At 41.3% G+C, this 19,075-nt stretch overlaps 1 protein-coding gene across 2 annotated transcripts in view; it reads left to right on the forward strand.

Annotated features, from left to right (window-relative positions):
- TSNAXIP1 (translin associated factor X interacting protein 1) overlaps positions 1–10,816 on the forward strand; it is a 135,684-nt gene extending 124,868 nt beyond the window's left edge. For both annotated transcript variants that reach the window (XM_053449727.1, XM_053449728.1), the window contains exon 14: positions 10,117–10,816. The gene's annotated coding sequence lies outside the window, so the exon portion shown is untranslated. The remainder of the gene's footprint in view (positions 1–10,116) is intronic.
- Positions 10,817–19,075: the final 8,259 nt, after the last annotated feature.

The following is a 19,075-nucleotide window of genomic DNA, read 5'->3' on the forward strand; positions in this document are numbered from 1 at the left end:
TTCCCAGATACCCATTCATTCCCTCAATCACGCATACTCGTTCATAAACCTTCCCCCACAACCTTACCTGAACTGCAGATCCGCAGGGACCGCTGCTTTCCTCTGTGTTGCTTGCACTCTGTGCTAACATCTTGGCCCGCCCAAGGGAAGCAGGAACAGAGCAGGGTCATGTGGCGTGACATACATTTACGTGACTCCGCTGAGTTCCTTCTTCCCTTGGGCAGAACAAGAGACGCTGCTCTGTGAGAGCAACACCCAGGTAAGCAGCAGGGCCCCTGCGGATGATTATTTACGGCCACTTTTATTTATTTATACAAATAGTTCAGACGTATGCTGGAGATGCAAGTTGAAAAAGGGGAATTATCTTATTACTGTTATAACATCAAATGTATTGGACAAATGCCCCATAACATCCTTTCTACAATTAGATTGGCCATCACTTCGAAAATCATTCATTATTCACTGCTTGATTGCAAAAAAAATAACCATTGCCTGTCACTGGAAACAAGACCTAATTATCCCATTGTGTATGGTTGTTTCCCAGGTGAAATTCCAAATAAAATGGAAAGGCAATTATGTAAGTCCTACTTTAACTCTGCAAAGAAATTCTCCTACTGGGAGAATCCCCGGACAGTTGACCGATTTTACCTAAATGTTGAATTCTATATGCGTTTATATTGATGGTCCTGTGTCTCCCAGGCCACTCTCCAGTAACCTGTTAATTAACAGAAATGTAGGGCTGAAACAACTAATCGATAAAATCGATAATAATCGATAATGAAAATCGTTGTCAACGAATTTCATCATCGATTAATCGGATCGATTTTTATCGATTATAAAAAGAGGTTTTTTTCAGAGCAAATGCTCTGAAAAACTCCTCTCCTTATATAATCCGACCTCAAACAGAGATCGGATTATAACATCGGAATCCAGATCCCCCGCAACGCTGCAGGAGACCTGGATTCCCCTCACTGTCGGCCGGTCTCTCACTTCCGTCTCTCTCCCCCTCCCATCTGCCTCCTCCCCCTCCCATACATCACTCTGCCTTTCTACCCGGCACCGTTACTGAAGGCACTTTCCCTGCAGCTTCATAGAAGCCTCAGTGTAAGTGAAGGTGAGTAACGGAGTCTGTCTGTGCGATGCAGACCCCCACTGGCTGACAGAGAATCATCCTCTCTGATAGCCGGTGAGGGTCTGCATCGCACAGACAGACTCCGTTACTTCCCTTCACTTACACTGTGGCTTCTATGAAGCTGCAATGAAAGCGCCTTCAGTAACGGAGCAAGGTAGAGAGGCAGAGCGGTGTATGGGAGGGGGGAGGAGTCAGAGGGGTGTATGGGAGCCACCCTCCAATACACCACTCTGGCTCCTCCCCCTCTCATACGCCACTCTGCCTCTCTACCCGGCTCCCTGGTGTCTTGTCAGAAACGGAGGTTCACAGGAGGCAGAGTGGAGTATGGGAGGGGGGAGGAGGCAAAGTGATGTATGGGAGGGGGAGGAGCCAACATGATGTATGGGAGGAGCCAGAGTGGAGTATGGGAGGGGGAGGAGCCAGAGTGGTGTATGGGAGGAGGCAGAGTGGAGTATGGGAGGGGGAGGAGCCAAAGTGATGTATGGGAGGGGAGGAGGCAGAGTGGTATATGGGAGGGGGAGGAGGCAAAGTGATGTATGAGAGGGGAGGAGCCAAAGTGATGTATGGGCGAGGGAGGAGGCAGAGTGGTGTATGGGAGGGGGGAGGAGGCAGAGTGGAGTATGAGAGGGGGGAGGAGCCAGAGTGGTGTTTGGGAGGGGGAGGAGCCAGAGTGGTGTATGGGAGGGGAGGGGCCAGAGTGGTGTATGGGAGGGGGAGGAGCCAGAGTGGTGTATGGGTGAGTTATAGTGGTGTATGGGGGGTATTATGAATTTTTAGGGCATCTAGGGGGTATAAGGCATATGGATATTAGGCATATCAGGGGGGCATAAACATATCTGGGGGTAAAAGGTATATCAGGGGGCTCAGTGGCATATAGGGGGTATAAGACATCGATATTAGGCATATCGGGGGGCATAAAACAAATCTGGGGGTAAAAGGTATATCAGGGGGCTCAGTTGCATATCACTGGCATATAAGGAGTATAAGGCACATCAGGGGCACAGTGGCATATCAGGGGGCACAGTGGAATCTGGCATATAAGAGGTATAAGGCATATATGGGGGCAGAGTGGCAAGCTGGGGGTCAGATGTGCATAACTGGGGGCAGTTTGGTAAATAAAAAAATGTAAACAAGGCTTTTTTCTCAGTTTTTATTAAATATGAAAAATAGTTAACATATGAATTAATATTTACTAATTACTTTGTATTAAAACCTACCGTATTTGCTCGATTATAAGACGACCCTGATTATAAGACGACCCCCCAAAATCTGAATATTAACTTAGGAAAAAAAGAAAAAGCCTGAATATAAGACGACCCTAAAGGAAAAAAGTTTTACCAGTAAATGTTAATTCATGTAAACTATTTTTTTTAATAAAAGCTATGATTGAGAAAAATATTTTTTTTTTGTTTTTATTTCTTTTATATTTTCTATAGTATTTTCCAACCTGTCCCCCAGTTACGCACATCTGCCCCCAGGCTTGCCACACCAATATGGCACTGTGGCCCATGATATGCCTTTTAACCCTCTATATGCCACTGTGCCCCATGGTATGCCTTTTGACCCCCTATGTGCCACTCTGCCTCCAGAAATGCCTTATACCCCTATATCCCATTCTGGCATTTAGGGGGTTAAAATGCATATTATGGGGCAGAGTGGCATATAGGGAGGTATAAGGCATTCCAGGAGGCAGAGTGGCATTAAGGGAGTTAAAAGGCATTATATAGAGCACTCTGCCTCCAGAAATGCCTTATACCCCTATATGCCACTCTGGCATTTAGGGGGTTAAAAGGCATATTATGGGGCAGAGTGGCATATAGGGAGGTATAAGGCATTTCAGGAGGCAGAGTGCACTATTAAATGCCCCCTTAACGCCACTCTGCCTCCTGAAATGCCTTATACCTCCCTATATGCCACTCTGCCCCATAATATGCCTTTTAACCCCCTAAGTGCCAGAGTGGCATATAGGGGTGTAATGCATTCCAGAAATGCCCTACACACACACACACACACACACACACTTACTTACTTACCGGTGCTTCCAATTCCCTGGTGTATTGCCGGGGCAGCGGGTTGACGTCTCATTCCGCGGCAGCCGGAAGGAGGTGGAGTTGGCAGCGGGGGTTTGTATGCGTCCGTCGCAAATACCTTCCCCGGCTGTCAGAGATCAGGAACTCTGGAACTCTGATCTCTGACAGTCGGGGAAGGTATTTGCGACGGACGCATACAAACCCCCGCTGCCAACTTCACCTCCGGAAGCACCGGTAAGTGTGTGTGTGTGTGGGGGGGGGAGCGACGACAGGAGGATCCAGGTCCCCTGCAGCGGTGCGGGGGATCTGGATCTTAGTCTCCTAATCAGACCTCTATTTGAGGTCTGATTAGAAGACGACCCCGATTATAAGACGAGGGGTATTTTTCAGAGCATTTGCTCTGAAAAAAACCTCGTCTTATAATCGAGCAAATACGGTAGTTTGAGAAGCACTGTGTTTGGGTTCTTGTAGCTTTTATTATTATGTCAGTAAAATAAGAAGGTGAATAGAGAGAGAGAGGCCATTGCAATAAAGAGATGAAAGTGTAAATTGTACGTTTTTTATTGCAATTTTTCTTCAATTTAAAATAATGTATTTTTTTATCCGATTAATCGATTAATCGACAAAATAATCGGCCAACTAATCGATTATTAAAATAATCGTTAGTTGCAGCCCTACAGAAATGTACAAAGAACCAGAGGTCATCCTCTGAGACCGTAAGAGCAAGAAAGGATTTCATAGACAACAAAGGAAGAGATTTCTTACAGTAAGGGGAATAAAAGACACTGTACAAAAATTGCATGCCTGGGAGAGTTGGAAGGCTAAAACAACTGCTGAAAAAAAGAACACAAGGGCTTGATTTACATTTACCAAAAATATCTTGATGATCCCCAAGACTTTTGGGATAACATTCTGCAGACTGATGAGTCAAAAGTGGAACTTTTTGGAAGACATGAGTCCCATTTCATCTGGTGTCACCACATTTCACAATAAGAACATCATGCCAACAATCTGTCACGGACTGGGTCCAAACAGATGACTGAAAGGACCCAGCGTGCCCGATGATTGTATGCAGGAGTCACAGTGCAGTAGTGGAGTTGGACAGGGCCTGGTTGCAGGGTGACCACACTCACCCAGGTGATGAGCATCTAGGGTTGTGCAGCCAAACACCAGCGCCCTGATAAAGCAGCAGATGTAGTCCAAAATGAAACAGTGATATCCTGCAGGCACCCTGGAGCAGGCATGAAACATATCACTAGAATCACGTGCAGGATGCTGCAGGCAGGGAGTATGGAAGCTAAGCAAAGGGTATAGACGAAACATAACTGTGACGGATCGTCCTGTGCCCCAGACTGTGAAACACATCCGCCCGTCAGCTCCTTCCCTCTCCCAGTAAGCGGACACGCTGTGGCTGTCCAGGGCATAGTGATAAGGGAGCACTAAAGTTGGAGGATGGAAAATGAGAAAGGTAAGAGATAGGGAGAAAGGGGTGTAAGGGCAGTGTATGTGTATATATGTGTGTGTTTTCCTAAGTCTGTATGGGCAGGTGTGTGTACGAGCAGTGTAGGTATTTGTGTGTTTGTAAGCTGTTGTGTGTATGTGCATATGTGTGTTTAAAGGCAGGTGTGTTATTGGGCAGGTATGTGTAAAGGCAGTGTGTAAAGGGCCGTGTGTGTGTATGTGTGTTCTTGGAAAGAGTTGAAATACTGGAATTTTAAATGCCCTGGGGTGTCTAGTTTTCAAACATATGGTTTGTTGGGTTAAGTTGAATTGACTAGCTTCAAAGAAAGAAAATAGGACATGGGGGCAGTATGACCAGTTTGAAAAAAAAGATTTTGAAATAGCAATATGGTACTTGTACTTATTGTTCTATAACTTGCAAGGAACATAAAAACATTGGATATGTCTAAACTCGGGACAAATATTAGAATGTGTGTTTCATAAGCTTTTGTAGATAAGTAAAAGATTTTTCGAATAAAAGTCTGAAAAAGTAAATTTTTTCTCAATGTTTTACCATATTTTTACTTTTTTTTATAGTAAATTATATGATATGGTCAAAATAATGGTATCTAAAAAAAGCCCTCATTGTCCTTTAAAAAACATTATATAACTTGTGTGGATACAGCAAATGAAAAAAAGAGAATTACAGCTAAACATGGCACCACAGAAATGTTAAAACAGCCATTGTCACAAAATGTACAAAAATACAGCTCTGTCCTTTCTGATCTTGCAAACCATATGTGTCCACAAACACTTCAGCCATCATATGATGGTTATGCGGTCCTTTTAAATGTTCATGATGCCCCTTTTGAAAGTCATACGTCCATACATTCTGCAGACCCCCCCCATATGCATTTGCCCCTCCCCCTCAGCAAGTAGCAGATCCAAATATAATGGGATCTAATGCTCTGTTAATGCCCCTGATTAATTTTGAGATAACTCTAGGTTATTATTTGGATATTCCCTGCCACATTGATTTTATAGAATTCATTCAGGGCCCTGCTCAAAAGACTTTACAGTTTAGAGATTATACTAAGGTATCATATATCTTTCTCTTCTGGAAGTTTTTTTTTTATTGTTTTGCCATTTATATTATATATAACATTATGAGCACCTGCTTCTTATTGTGTATGACCCTCTTTTGCCAACAAAACAGCCCTGACCCATCGAGGCATAGACTCAGCTAGACCTCTGGAGGTGTGCAGAGGTATCTGCTACCAAGATGTCAGCATCAGATGCATCAGACCAGGCCACCTTTTTCCATTCCTCCATGGTCCACTTGTATTCGTATTCAGCAGTGGACAGGGGTCAGCATGGGTACCCTGAATGGTCTGCGGCTATGCAGCCCCATACACATCAAAGTGAAATGCACTGTGTATTTTGACACCTTTCTATCAGAGCCAGCATTAACTTTTTCAGCAATTTGAGCTACAGTAGCTCATTTGTTGGATTGACAACACGGGCCAGACTTCGCCCCCCATGACCCTATCACCAGTTCACTGTGTTTCCTTTCTCGGACCACTTTTGATAGATACTAAGCACTGGAGACCAGGAACACCCCACAAGAGCTGCAGCTTTGAAGATGCTTTGACCCAGTCATCGAGCCGTCACAATTCGGCCCTTATCAAAGTCACACAGATCCTTATTCTTGCCCATTTCTCTTGCTTCTAACACAAACATGAGGATGAACTGTCCACTTGCTGCCTAATACATCCAACCCACTGACAGGTCTCATGAAAACAAGAGTATCAGTGGTATTCACTGCACCTGTCAGTGGTCATGATATTATGGCGGATCGACTGGTATATATATATATATATATATATATATATATTTGTATACAGAGTCCGGGAAAACAGAGGCAATACCAGGAGAGGACAGAAACAGATAGAAAAGACAAATGTAAAGAACTCAGACATGATCTGAGGTATGCCGAGATCATGATGGTCATTATGACAAAAAGAGGTCAAAGAGGTGAAAACATCGCAATAAACTTTTATTAGAGACTGCAAAACTCTAATGTTGGTTCTGTGGATCCGGAATGTATCTAGCATAACACCTACCCAGGTGCTTGATGACATGAGCAGGTACCCTATTCCTAGATGAGGTGGAAGTGGCGCCAATACGAATTTAATGCCATGAGAACCTAAAGATCGCACCCTAGATTAAGTTAGAGAGTACGGACAAGTAATGGGTTTAACAGGCTAGGGGAACAGAGGGCTATCGGACGGCTTGTCCAGTGACCATCATTGATTCTGTAAGGCAAATATCCTGATAATAACGCCTGGCCCTGTCTGCTGGGTCTTGCAACGTAGCAAATGTAAATGTAATCCTTCTGGTTGCCGTGTTAAACTGATCTTTCATGTACGTGAGACTGGGCCCCGGTGTAGGTAAATTAATCTGGCCGCAGAAAAATATAAAAGGCCAAAAAGATGGCTGCCTTAAGAACCAGGCATCCAAAGGATCTTAGAAGGCCAACAGCCCACCAGCCAATGGTTACCGAAGGTAGCTGCATAGCCACGCGTAGCTGCCATATCAGATAGGATATGTGGAGAACCCTCAGATGTCTGCGGAATGAATATAGAAATGCTGTTACAGAGCCGTAATAAATGATCCCACATGACCAGGCCTGCTTGGACTGCTATGCCTAAACGGATGACGGCGTCAGAGTCAGTGGCTATTGGTAGCAAGGCTAGCAGCCTGGAAATAAACATACCTCCTCCAAGGAATAATTCTTATGGCAAATTGAGGAGATAGTCCAGATTTTGGATGACCTTATGACAGTGGACCTGGGTATCCAATTAAGGGATTGTGCTAAAGAATGAAAAGGCCATGGACTGCATCTAGACCCAAAAGCAAGCTTAGTGGCAAAGAAGTACAGTCCCTCCCTCCTGATACCGTGCCACTGCCACGGTATCATAGGGAGAAGCTTAAATGCATTGGCTATATCTGCTTTTGACAACCAAGCGTCCTGGCCATGACAACTCACGAATATTTCAATGAAAACTCTTCTGATAGAATCAAGGAATTAAGATGTGGGAACGTGGGAAGAATGAGGCGCAGACAGGTCATAAAGCAAGCAGAATTTGTTTGAAAATTTGCCTTGAACTACCCAATGAGATTGACCCTCCAAGAATGAAAGGAGCACTTGGTGAATTGACCTATGGCAAACCCTTTCTCCAATTTGGAGTAAAGCAGTTCAGTCGTGACCTGTGGGTTTAGCCCCGTTGACAGCAGATTGCGTCCTTTGAAAGTGGACTGGGGGAGGGTGATCAGATCCGTATGAAACCAGTTGTAGAAAGCACCTTTTATATTTATTACACCAGTTAGTAGGAAGTATGTAAGCTGCTGAGACAGGTGATGCTCTAGATACCTGGCTAATTGGTTGACATTGATCTGGCTTAGTCAGCCGAGTATAGGCCGACTTAGGGTCTGCCCTATAACAGATGAAGTAGACATGTAGAAAACAACACTGCCAGTAATTGCAGGCTGTGAGATTAAAGTTATTGCAGACCTAGGCCTTCCCTAGATAGCGAATGCAGAAAAAGATGGCAGGACATAAGCCGCGCCACTAACGGAGCTGTTAGTGGCTGCTATGCCGGAGTTAGGGCAACAGTTGGTAGTATGAGCAAAAGACTGGCAGTTAGAACATATTGGGGCTTTAAGCCCTGTAAAGTGCCTACAAAATAGCTCTATATCCAAATTGGCCCAATTGGTAGTGAACTGAGAGAGAGAGCAGCTGCCGCTTTGGCTGAAAACAAATGGTGATAATAATAAAATGAAGAACCATCGGCCTATGATCCTTAGTTGTGAGAACCACCGATACCTCTCCACAAGCATACGATTTATTGCCAGCAACATCATGTGTGACAATTAAAAAGGGAAGCTATGTTCGCATCTTTTCTAATATTTGTGGGCACAAAATGAGACGGGGTGATCATAGAGGGGAGGGGCCCAGTACCTAAAGACATACTGGCCGGAGGCTGCTGGCAGGGACTAGCTTGGAAATCCAAAACACATTGTAGTGGACTAACGGCAGTCTTCTCCAAAGAGACTTGCTGAAGCTGTACGTATGATGTATTACAAGTGAGGAGATTGGCTGTAACCAGCCAAGTAATGATTCCTCAACATGTACAGACCCATAGACATAATGGGTCATCACCCTAATCCTAATGTAATGTGTAAGAGGTGTGGATGAAATGACAGAACATGAAGTGTTTGTACATATAGGCATGGCACATGATAGGCTAGGTGGTGGCGGCGATATATGCGCACTGACACCAAAAGAACCTCATCTTATAAATCGAGCAAATACAGTATACAGTAAAGCCATTAAACACAGTAAGTCCTTGTTACAGCACGAGGCGAGTATAAGCGAGCATTGATCTTAAAGCAGCCTCATTACTTGGACCAGATTACTGACTCTAATAGATTGACAGACAGACACCTATGGCAAGCAAAGTTTAAACACTTATCTGCAGCACTATAATTTGCTTGTGACATCATGATTATGCTTCATTGTGCTTGCTTCCCCTGAGAGCATGAAATAAGAGAGTAATGTGTGTGTAAAGCAGGAAAATCTACCTTTACCTAATGAGGTATTTTAAAAAAGTGTATTTTTGGCCTTGATAGCACATTAGCATGTTGAGCATGTACAAGTGCCTAAAGGGTTCATGACAATGGCCTGTGTCCTGTAGGTGTGAATGGCAAGCCCTGTGCGTGTGCAATAGCAAGTCACTGGGTGCAGGGGGAAGTCCTTACAGTGCAATGGCAAGTCAGCTTGTGAATTTTGTTATATAATCTGTACCATATTAGCTATGTGGAACCGTGGAACTAAATAATGGGGGGTTGAACAGCGTGGGCACAGCTTTGGGGAAGTTGGCATGGTACATTTTCAAGTAAGTATGTGATAGCTGTGTGGCGAAGTGCCCTTGGAATTTTTTTTTTAAATGTTGACAGAGATGTAGCTGCTGCTGCAGCTCACCTCCACTGTAACTTCATGTCCACTTCTGAATAGTTCCCTTAGGAAGAGTGAATATTTGCTCCTACTATGCTGTACCAAGCAAAAGCTAGGAAGTTATAGGACTGCTTCACAAATAACAATTAATGACATAAAAGCATCTGGTTTCACACCTACCCATTCAACAACAAACAAGCCAGACAGAAGGGTACCAAAAGTTAACTCTTTTACCCTAGCTGTCTTCAGAGACAGACAGGAGAAGATATGTACCCACGGTCTGGCAGGACCCCTAAATCACCTTGCAACCCCAGGGTATCTGAGGTGAATGTTGTAAGTAAGATCTTAATTCCCACTTAGGTTTGCAAGTGAGACTTTTTTGGTGTTAATGCAATTTGCTAGTGCAAATTGGCTGTAAAGAATTTGCAGATTGGACATTATCTTATTGGACATCAGAATAATAATAATGTATCTCTTTATATTTGTGTATTTTTCAGAGACATCAAAAAAGAAGATTGAAATTACTTGCAGATGATGCAGTCCTTGAAACCAGAGAGAACTTTTTTCAAGCTTCAAAAGTTCCAAAATAAAATCTTAAAGAGAGCTCCACTGTAGCTAAATGTGCTTCATCTACTGCAAGCAAGAACCTTTAGCAGCAACTAAGATTAACTTAAGTACTGTTATAAAATTGTATGATTATCATTGCACACACTAAATTAATCTATTGGTATGTATAGTGCATAAGAATGTGTATATAAAACCAAGAGTATACTGCACTGACCAAAGGATGACAGATGTAATTAATAAATAAAGGCGAACATTTGCCCATTCATAATTTTGGCAACATTTTATAGTCAGGTTACTGCTTGGTTGTATTTTTTTTTATAACAAAAGTTATGATGGGGTAAAGGTGATGGAAAATCATTCCACTTAAAATTAAGGGGATAGTAGAAGCATCATTAAGCACCTTATTTGCATACGCCTATGCTTGTCTGGTGGATGTAGATTAGTGCTTAATAATGCTTCTACTATGCCCTTTATGGGATGGATGTAGAAGCTTCTGCTGTCCCCTTGTTTTTCTTTTATAGAAAATGAAAACATTTTATGGAAATGGGTGTTGATTTTATATAATTAAATATACAGAAGAAGGAATAAAATGACAGCTCTGCTAAGGTTTATTTCCTTAACATAATACAATATTTTGTCTTTGTACCAACATTTTGAAGTATCTTTTAGGAACATACTTTTAACATCAGAAGCTGAGATGAAATAGGATGTTGTAATTACAGTGTAATGCTAGGCTTCCTAACCCTTAGTCTTAAGATATAACTAAAGCAGGATTTCAGAAATCTTAACATGGCTAAAATGTGTTCTGTACAGCACATACAATGCAATGCTGCTGATTAAATGAATGTGTGTATGTGTATGCAATTATTGGGAGCAATTCAGTGCTCTTGACTAAATGTACAGCAATAAGCATTCTTAGCCAAATACCAAGTACTAAACAATTTTTTTATTGTTTTACCTAATCACACCACAAGTGTTAACTATTATGTTCAAATATGGGCAGTACATGTAAACGAGGCATTATAAAAGTAGACGTGATAATACAAAAAGAGTGAAGGATAAAATAAGAGAGGAATTGAAAGACAATAAGGGATATTTTTGGGGAGAAGGAGATCAGGGAAAGGGGATGTATTTAAAAAAGCTGGTAGCCCTGGTACCAACAGAAACCCACCAGCAGTGGCTAGGTCAAAGGGCTTTCCATTCAAGGGGCATGTTGAAGAAGCAGTCAAATGATTGACACAGCTGCTTGGATATCTTATTGCTGTGGGAGGGGCTTAATTCCCCTGGATTGAATGGTAGCCCTTCAGACAGCTGCTAGATGCCCTCGCTCCCCACTACCACTGTCACACCACCTTCTGCAGAAACATAGTGATCTCCCTGTACCATTCTTGTGGTTCGTTGAAGGACAAGCTGTCCAATACAGCTGGACAGACCATCCACATCACCTTCAACATATAGAATGACACTAATGTACCAGATGTTTTCTTTTTGGTGATATCACACTGATGGCAGCCTGTAAGAAAGCATGGTTATACTTTTGTTCTGTTCAACACACCTTAGGCTTGAGTGCAACTTGAGTGCTAGGAACATGTTATCAATTATGTGATGTAGAGGGCCTTCTGTGGAATGCTAGTGTATCCTATGACTGCGCCAATAGGATTTCTTAAGTTTATATGTCGCCTATATATAATAAAGAACTTATACCCTAACTGAATATAAAAGGAAATACATACTCATGGCTCCAAGGGCAAGGTCTCTTTCACCTTCATCTCACCAAGAATACTGAGCCTACAGTACCCGTGACCACCATCTGTTCAACAATCAGTGCTGTATGTATACTATTTTGTGGTCTTGATAGAAGATGTGGTCTTGATTGCTGTTTGGTCACTGGAAAAGTTTAGATATTCAAGACAAAGAATATCTAACAAATTGATGAGCCAGCCGGTCTTCAATTTTTTTTACGGCGAGCCTCTACTTCATGTTTCTTTTTGAATTTTCCTCTTCCAACAAAGGGGGGTATTGTGCAGTTATTTGAAGAGATCACATTCTTTGACTAAAGAACCTATCAGTTCCACAAGAGACACTACCAAACCACATGGTGAGAAGGAAAGAGCATTCCAGAACCCTGTGCTGAGCTGATAGCAGATTGGGGTCAAGCAGCTGATCTACGGTAAGTATGGATCTTATTGATACCTTTTCCTCTGCAAGTAAACTTGAATATAAGTTTTTTCTGCCTTTCACTGCTAGTGACTCAAGTTTGTGGCATGATTTATGGTGTTAGTGTGAAGACAAAAAGATATTTTCTCTGAATAAAGAGAAACACAAGTTGAGAAATGTAATGAAAATGATAAAGATTTTTAATACATTACTTGCTGGTGGTGATGATCTGACTAATAATTTTACTCAGCGTAAGTAATTTACAGTAATGACAGTTATTAACAGAAGAGATTTCTGATTTGTCTGATTGTTTGGAAATTAAGAATTTGCTAATTTCAAAGTTGCAGAAGGACTTGAAACAAGCTTGTGTAATTACAAGGAAAGATAAACAAAGACAGACCAGAGGTCAGTTTGGAACAGGAACTACAAAGAAAGAAACTTAAAAATAAAGCAGCAAAATTAAAATTACAGATACAAAGTGAATTGATGAAATTAATTAAAGAAATACCACCATGTAACTCTAATTTGGATGCATTTGGTAATGCAGATGTATTAATCCCTCCTAATTCTGAGGGTTTAGTTCACCAAAATGGTCTACGTTTTGGGAAAATTCAGTCCCTTAGAATACTGCTGCATATGTCTATTAGTGTAGCGCAGCTGATGATCGTGGTCCTGCAATGCAAAATCTAGTCTGGATCTCTTTCTAAGCCCTCAAATGTTGCTTCTGTAAGTGAATGTGAGTCCAGGAGATGGCATTGACTTTTCCCATTCAAATGTGCGTCGTGAAAAGGGGCCCAAAGGGAGAAATGCAAAAGCAGGGCAGGACTGGAAATCAAAAGCAGGCTTAGAAACATTTGGGCACCAGATCCATATATTTTATCTCGTGTTCGAGCTATTGTACACACATGCACCCTCATACATACGTTAGTCACACTTTTTACGATCCAAATAACTTTAAATCATTCATTTTTCTCACATTATTTGTATTAAAATCCCAGAAACCAAAAGTGTTAAAAGGCCCAAATAAATTAAGCAGATTAGACATGGAATCAAAACATTTGCTACTCCACAGGCCTCTACCAAAACCTGATAAAAAACAACCCAATATTCATACATAGACATACATAGCAGGGGTAATTACACAATATACATTGGACTACAATAAATATAGCATACCTCCCAACATTTTAAAGTGTGAAAGAGGGACACTTCTTTTATTTAAATCGCTCTTACGGAACTCACCAATACAAGCGATTGCACTTTACAATGTGGGGCTTGCATCGTCACTTAAAACACGCTTCATTTTTGTCAGCACAGTCATGCATATTAAAAATAACCAACACATTGAATTGAATTCCCATGAGGCTCAACCAGACATACTACTTCCATGATGCTGGCTAAGCATCATGGGAAGTGCAGTTCACAGTATATAAAGCTGCAGATGTTAGCTGTGAATTACAATTCCCATGATTCTCAGCCAGCCAGATGTCCACCATCATTTGAAGAGTAGTCAACAGGACCCTTACACACTGCCTTTACACACACCTGCCCATAAACACACATATACACATTCACTGCCCTTACACACACATATACACATGCACTGCCTTTTGTAACGTTCACCCTTTCGCTGTATGGACTTGGTTAAACTTTGTGCCATTCATATTACGTTTCCAGCCACTAGTGGCCGCCCTTGCCATTCAGAACCTCTCAGACTAATTATCAGGTCCAGCTGCAGTGGCTTACCTGATCAAGTCAGCCTTTATAAACCTGCCCAGCCCTGCAGTCTGGGCCTTGACATTGAAGTGAGAGGACTACCTGTTTGGTTCCTGCCGTGTTCCAGTACCTGCCGTGTTCCAGTACCTGCCGTGTTCCAGTACCTGCCGTGTTCCAGTACCTGCCGTGTTCCAGTACCTGCCGTGTTCCAGTACCTGCCGTGTTCCAGTACCTGCCGTGTTCCTGAGTTGCGGCCAGCGCCCCACTAGTGGACTCCCAAGAAGAGTGCCCTGCATCGCGACTCCCAGGATGAATGCCAACTAGCGGACTACCCTGGTTGAGTGCCCTGCAAGTGGGCAACCTGCCGTGTGCCCTGCAAGTGGGCAATCTGCCGTGTTCCTGAGTTGCGGCCTGCGCCCCACTAAGTGGACTCCCAAGTAGAGTACCCTGCAAGTGGACAACCTGCCGTGTGCCCTGCAAGTGGGCAACCTGCCGTGTTCCTGAGTTGCGGCCAGCGCCCCACTAGTGGACTCCCAAGAGGAGTGCCCTGCATCGCGACTCCCAGGATGACTGCCACTAGCGGACTACCCTGGTTGAGTGCCCTGCAAGTGGGCAACCTGCCGTGTGCCCTGGAAGAGGGCTTCTAGCCGTGCCGTGTGCCCCGCAAGTGGGCTTCCTGCCGTGTGCCCCGCAAGTGGGCTTCCAGCCAAGAGACATTCCTTGCTTAAGCTCTGCTTCCCTTATGAGGTTTGCCCCATCCGTGTGTTCTGTTTGTCTCAGTCTGTAGTCCAAAGGTATGTCTCTGTGTTATGTGTTTTGATTACATGTCTGGTTTGTTCCGTATCTATGTCATGCAGGGATTAGCGTTAGGACCCACCGTCATTGGAGTACTTTGGCGTAGTGGTGGGCTAAGCATACTATGGCCATAAGATGTGACGGAATCTCCAATAGTTATCAAATAGTCCTAGGCTAGTTTCTGTATAGTGTGTCCTGTCTTGTTCATGTCTGTTGTATCCCCTGCACCTGGGCTCCTTATCTACCTGTGTCCTCGGTTCGTGACACTTTACACATTTGCACGTACACTTCCCTTACACACACATATACATGTATAATGCTGTTACACATACCTGCCTTTACACACACATACATGGGCACTGCCCTTACATACAAACACACATATACATGTACACTGCCCTTATACACATATACACTGCCCTTACACACACATATACACGTACACTGCCCTTGCACACACCTGCATTAGCACACATTTACACGTGCACTGCCCTTACACACACCTGTCTTTACACACACATACACAGCCCCTTACAAATACACACAAACCACCTTACAAATACCCATACTGCTCTTACACACACCTGCCCATACACACACACACGCTTACAAACACACACATACATACACTGCCCTTATACCCCTTTTTCCCCATCTCCATCCTCCTTCCTTCTTCAGCTGTGCTGGGAGTGCGAAGTCTGTCACTTCAGACGGACGCACCGGCAGAGCGCAGTAAAGCGAGGTCTGAAGTGACAGACCTCCCTAATGTTGAGGCGGCTAGAGGAAGATTGTGATCTCCCAACTAGTCTTGCAGCTCCTGATCGGGAGGCTGTGTGCCCCTTCGCAGCTGCACGCGAGGTGAGTACTGCTATCGCCTCACCCTTCCTCCGCCCATGCAAAGCGTAACAGAGGTGGGGATGCGCGGGACAACAAGACAGTTGGGGGGCATGTATAGCAGATCAGTAAACAATGTGCAAAATGTGATGTACATACACGTACCTGTTATCAAGTACCTGTTATGCAATGTGAATGCATAGTGATTAGTGATATCCAGTACCTACCTGTAAGCCAGTTGTAAAAAAAAATTTAACTTTACCAACGGTATATCTTCTTATTAGAATATTTTTTTAATACATCTTTTCAGTTTAGGTAGTAGAGCTATAAATTTATTTTATGGATGACCTTATTTGTTCTGAACAAGATCCCAATCCATTTTACCTCGTACTATCTTGGAGAAGTTTGGATTTAGACTTTACAGAACTTTTTGCATTACTGTAAATATTTAGACAAACCAATCTTACAGCTGTTTGATGGGACTTCTAGTCTTCATAAGAAGTCTCATTGTCATGGAGATGTAGTAAGTCACCTATGGAATACATTATGAGAATTATGTGAGCCAAACTCCCTGTTGTGAACTATGCTATATGATTTACGTCATTAACCTATTTAAGCTTTAAGCTGCAAATAAAAACAGTTAAAATAAATATGCATAAATATGTCAGAAAGTGAATACATAAGAGCTGTTGCAAGAACGCTTTGTTTGGATGAAAACTAACAATTTTGCATTAATTACTGTAATATTCAACAAACACAACACTATTTGTAAAAACTTTATTCAACATATAGTTTGCTGAATGTAAACACAACCACAGTTGAACTGAATTGGGGAATATCACTTTTTGCATTCTTTTTTTACCCATTACTCGGAAACAACTTCCAACTTCTAACTAGCACGAGTAGAACCTTTCATTTTAAAGCCTCATGTTCCATAATAATCTGGAATAAAGATGGAAGCTAACACATTAACGTGTAAGAGAAGAACTAACACTATTTATATTTAGTGTTTTGATAAAAGCTTTACACTGCCGCTGGAGTAAAATAAAAATGTCTGTTTTTAGAAGTAAATTATGACAAAAAATGCATGCATTTGTAGGGTTCCAATTTCAAATGATCAAACATGTCAAAACTTGGCTACTTGGGAGATGGTTGTGTGGTGGGTCTACATTGTCCATTAAGGGAAAAATAGTACTGCTTCCAAGACAAAAAATTTGAAAAAATTGGTAGTATCCAAACAAATCATCTTCCTGGGCTGTACAGTATCACATTATGTCTAATGTGCAGTTATGTGCTTTGTTGACTGAATTGGGAAATGTCTAATAGACAAATTAAAAATGTTTAATTTTTCCTCTGCACATTTCAAATAGTAAAACATATTGTTACCAGTTTTATCAAAGTTAAGCGTAAGGTGTTTAAAAAAAACCTTAAATATATGTATGTAATAATCCTATAACTGACACGCTTTAATGAAACACTAATAATTCAAAAAATAACATAATGATCCATGTTTGTAGATCAGATCTTAAAGAGGACCCCCTATCCATCAATGTGTGTTTAACACAGTCCACATTATCTTCGCTTTGTGTTAGGTACATAGTTCAAGACTGATCTCTGCAGGGCCACCAAAGATTTTAGGTATATGTATGTGTGTGTGTGTATAGATATATATGTGTGTGTATAAGTAAACAAAAAATGTTTTGAATGTATTTATGGTATTTGGCAGCACCATTTCTGTAGTTAGTGAATTACACACTTTTCATTGTTTTTAAAACAATTCTTTCATCTCTTCTTACCTTGAGATAACCCATCTTTTTTCTGGATACTCCTTTTCAAGAACAGGTAATCGTATATGTGTGTATTGGCAATGGTTATATTTATACCACATGATTCTCGTCTAGTATTCTGTGTCACCATATATACGTGTGAGGCATACTATACCAAAAACCTTTTAGCTGACACCTTCCCTTACCTGCAAAGTGGCAAACATAATACAAAAGCAAAATTATATACCCTGTTATGTGACATCTTATTAAATGTCTTGAATGCTTATGTAACTCATCTCAATTAGTCTATGATTACTTTGACTCATAATAACACATTTCTTTGGAGTATAAACAAACCAAGCAGAACATATTTATGTTCTTGTTAGCCAATTAGTAGGAACGATTCATCCATTCACACTAAGGGTGTTATTATACAAATAAGAATGCATGTTATTCTGGCAAAATAATTACTTTTATCTTTGAACTGATCGGACTTATTCAGGTAAGAAAAAAACAAAAACTTAAATGCCAGACTAATGAGGAGAAAAGTAACTAACATTAATAATTCACATATGATTGTCGAATTGAACTTTACAATCACATTACAATTTATAAGAAGTGGTTATAGTAATTGTTGAAATGAATAAGGTTTTTTTAAAACTAAAAAATGTTATGCCTATATAATCAATACACAACAAAAAATAATTAACCTGCCAAAAGAAATAAAGTTTAGTTAACAAATATTTTTACTTGGAATTGCTACTACAATTATATCTAAGACCAAGAAAATGAACAAAAAAAAAAGAAAATGAAAAACAAAAATAATTGTAGATAACTGTGGGATTGTCCTAATCTCAACATTTTAATAATTTTGCAATAACTTCACAACCATTCTGCCTGCAGCTCCCTGTGTGTTCGTCTGAAACAATGCTTCCACAGGTAATAACCCTGTGAATGGTGGCCTCAAATATTTAAAGATTGGTGGCACAATAAATTCCATTAAATATTTTGCAGCAATGTTCACTGTTATTGATTATAACTAGGAGCATGGATACCCATGCTGTATATATTTAATTTGGAAGTTTTTGCAAATACAACATTTAAATTTGAGTTTGGGATAATCCAAGCGGTATCTACTCTAAGCTGTAGCAATTCCTAACAAAAATAAAGTTCTAGTTGTTACCAAACCTTTCTTTCTCTTGGTTAAGTCCGTTTTGTCTAAACCCTTTTAGATAACATTATCTGTTCCAGTTGAAGGGGATGTTTCTTTTTCTTTAAATTCCAAGTAGATCTTCATTCATGGGAAACTGATGTTAATGATGTTTTCGAATTTTGTATTTTGATAATGTTACATACACATTCTAACCAATTTACCCAAAGCACCAGTGTAGTCCATCTTACATAACAAGAAACCAGATATGTTTTATTTCAATGGGGAAGTTGGCTACTTCGCTGCATGTGCTGCTAAATTGGACCCCTGAGTAGTTAAGGCAAATAGAAAACACCTTGAATTTTTGCTGTTTTAAGCTGTTTCCAATACCTCCATGTCATCTAATGACAAAAAATCTAGGGTCATGTAACTTTATTATAAACGTATAGGTTTAAAATACTTATTGATTGT

This window comes from Spea bombifrons, chromosome 10 (assembly GCF_027358695.1).
Source record: "Spea bombifrons isolate aSpeBom1 chromosome 10, aSpeBom1.2.pri, whole genome shotgun sequence".
NCBI classification, from domain to species: Eukaryota; Metazoa; Chordata; class Amphibia; order Anura; family Pelobatidae; genus Spea; species Spea bombifrons.